Source organism: Schistocerca piceifrons, unplaced genomic scaffold (assembly GCF_021461385.2).
Source record: "Schistocerca piceifrons isolate TAMUIC-IGC-003096 unplaced genomic scaffold, iqSchPice1.1 HiC_scaffold_943, whole genome shotgun sequence".
Classification (NCBI taxonomy): Eukaryota; Metazoa; Arthropoda; class Insecta; order Orthoptera; family Acrididae; genus Schistocerca; species Schistocerca piceifrons.
In genome coordinates, this window is record NW_025729216.1 from 2,292,501 (window position 1) to 2,295,000 (window position 2,500).

The 2,500-nt window shown below is 60.8% G+C and overlaps 1 pseudogene; it reads left to right on the forward strand.

The window, feature by feature from the left end:
• LOC124772577 overlaps nt 1-2,500 on the forward strand; it is a 7,853-nt pseudogene that overhangs the window by 1,213 nt on the left and 4,140 nt on the right.

Below are 2,500 nucleotides of genomic sequence, written 5' to 3' on the forward strand. Positions count from 1 at the left end.
AATCGATCGTCGGAGCTGGGTATAGGGGCGAAAGACTAATCGAACCATCTAGTAGCTGGTTCCCTCCGAAGTTTCCCTCAGGATAGCTGGTGCTCGTACGAGTCTCATCCGGTAAAGCGAATGATTAGAGGCCTTGGGGCCGAAACGACCTCAACCTATTCTCAAACTTTAAATGGGTGAGATCTCCGGCTTGCTTGATATGCTGAAGCCGCGAGCAAACGACTCGGATCGGAGTGCCAAGTGGGCCACTTTTGGTAAGCAGAACTGGCGCTGTGGGATGAACCAAACGCCGAGTTAAGGCGCCCGAATCGACGCTCATGGGAAACCATGAAAGGCGTTGGTTGCTTAAGACAGCAGGACGGTGGCCATGGAAGTCGGAATCCGCTAAGGAGTGTGTAACAACTCACCTGCCGAAGCAACTAGCCCTGAAAATGGATGGCGCTGAAGCGTCGTGCCTATACTCGGCCGTCAGTCTGGCAGTCATGGCCGGTCCTTGCGGCCGGCCGCGAAGCCCTGACGAGTAGGAGGGTCGCGGCGGTGGGCGCAGAAGGGTCTGGGCGTGAGCCTGCCTGGAGCCGCCGTCGGTGCAGATCTTGGTGGTAGTAGCAAATACTCCAGCGAGGCCCTGGAGGGCTGACGCGGAGAAGGGTTTCGTGTGAACAGCCGTTGCACACGAGTCAGTCGATCCTAAGCCCTAGGAGAAATCCGATGTTGATGGGGGCCGTCATAGCATGATGCGCTTTGTGCTGGCCCCCGTTGGGCGAAAGGGAATCCGGTTCCTATTCCGGAACCCGGCAGGGGAAACCAATACAAGTCGGGCCCCTCTTTTAGAGATGCTCGTCGGGGTAACCCAAAAGGACCCGGAGACGCCGTCGGGAGATCGGGGAAGAGTTTTCTTTTCTGCATGAGCGTTCGAGTTCCCTGGAATCCTCTAGCAGGGAGATAGGGTTTGGAACGCGAAGAGCACCGCAGTTGCGGCGGTGTCCCGATCTTCCCCTCGGACCTTGAAAATCCGGGAGAGGGCCACGTGGAGGTGTCGCGCCGGTTCGTACCCATATCCGCAACAGGTCTCCAAGGTGAAGAGCCTCTAGTCGATAGAATAATGTAGGTAAGGGAAGTCGGCAAATTGGATCCGTAACTTCGGGATAAGGATTGGCTCTGAGGATCGGGGCGTGTCGGGCTTGGTCGGGAAGTGGGTCAGCGCTAACGTGCCGGGCCTGGGCGAGGTGAGTGCCGTAGGGGTGCCGGTAAGTGCGGGCGTTTAGCGCGGGCGTGGTCTGCTCTCGCCGTTGGTCGGCCTCGTGCTGGCCGGCGGTGCAGGATGCGCGCGCCTGCGCGGCGTTCGCGCCCCGGTGCTTCAACCTGCGTGCAGGATCCGAGCTCGGTCCCGTGCCTTGGCCTCCCACGGATCTTCCTTGCTGCGAGGCCGCGTCCGCCTTAGCGTGCTCCTCCGGGGGCGCGCGGGTGCGCGGATTCTCTTCGGCCGCCATTCAACGATCAACTCAGAACTGGCACGGACTGGGGGAATCCGACTGTCTAATTAAAACAAAGCATTGCGATGGCCCTAGCGGGTGTTGACGCAATGTGATTTCTGCCCAGTGCTCTGAATGTCAACGTGAAGAAATTCAAGCAAGCGCGGGTAAACGGCGGGAGTAACTATGACTCTCTTAATACAGGGAGAGTGATGCGCAATACATGGGCCTAGCCCTCTTAGCCTCTCCTCTCCTGCGGTCTTCTCCCCTTCTCGTGGGCCCGCTGATTTCGCAGAGTGGAAGACCGCACCAGGGGCTTGGGGGGGTTACCAGCCCCCCCTCGCACTATCCCTTTGTTAGTTGGGGGCAGTAAGCAGAGAATAAGTGGTGGCCCTTCCGCTGAAGGTGCCACCCCAACTCCCCCAGCACCTAGCCGGCCAACCGGCCGTGCCGAAAATCTTGTAACTTTTGCAGCTATGTATACCTGTAGTGAGTGCCACCGCAGCTTTACAACCAAGAACGGTCTCGGGGTCCATCGCCGCCGCCAACATCTTGCGGCCGCCAACGCGGAGATCGTCACGGAGAGGCATCGCGCGAGGTGGACGGAGGAAGAAGTCCTGTCGCTCGCCAAGGCGGAGGCCGAACTGTTCCTTGAGAGGGACGCCCGGTTCTTCTTCGTCAATCAAGAACTCATCAGGATGTTCCCCGACCGAACGCTCGAGGCAATCAAGTGCCGACGGCGGCAAGCTGCCCACAAGCAGCTTGTCCGCCAATTCATGGAGGCGCTTGAGATCGGTCGGGGGGAAGAGCCGGCGTCCCGCCGGGGAGCAGCGAGCCCGCTGCCTGACGCGGGCGAGGCCGCTGCGCCGCCCGTCGACGCAGCCGAGGACTTCGCGGCCGACACCACCGGGCCGCCGCCGGAGGGGCCGACTGACGCCGCCATCTGGGAGCATCTGGCGGGGCTACCCGCTTCCGCCCAGCGTTTCTCTGCCCTGGATCGTGTCATAGGTCTGGGGCGGGGCACGCCG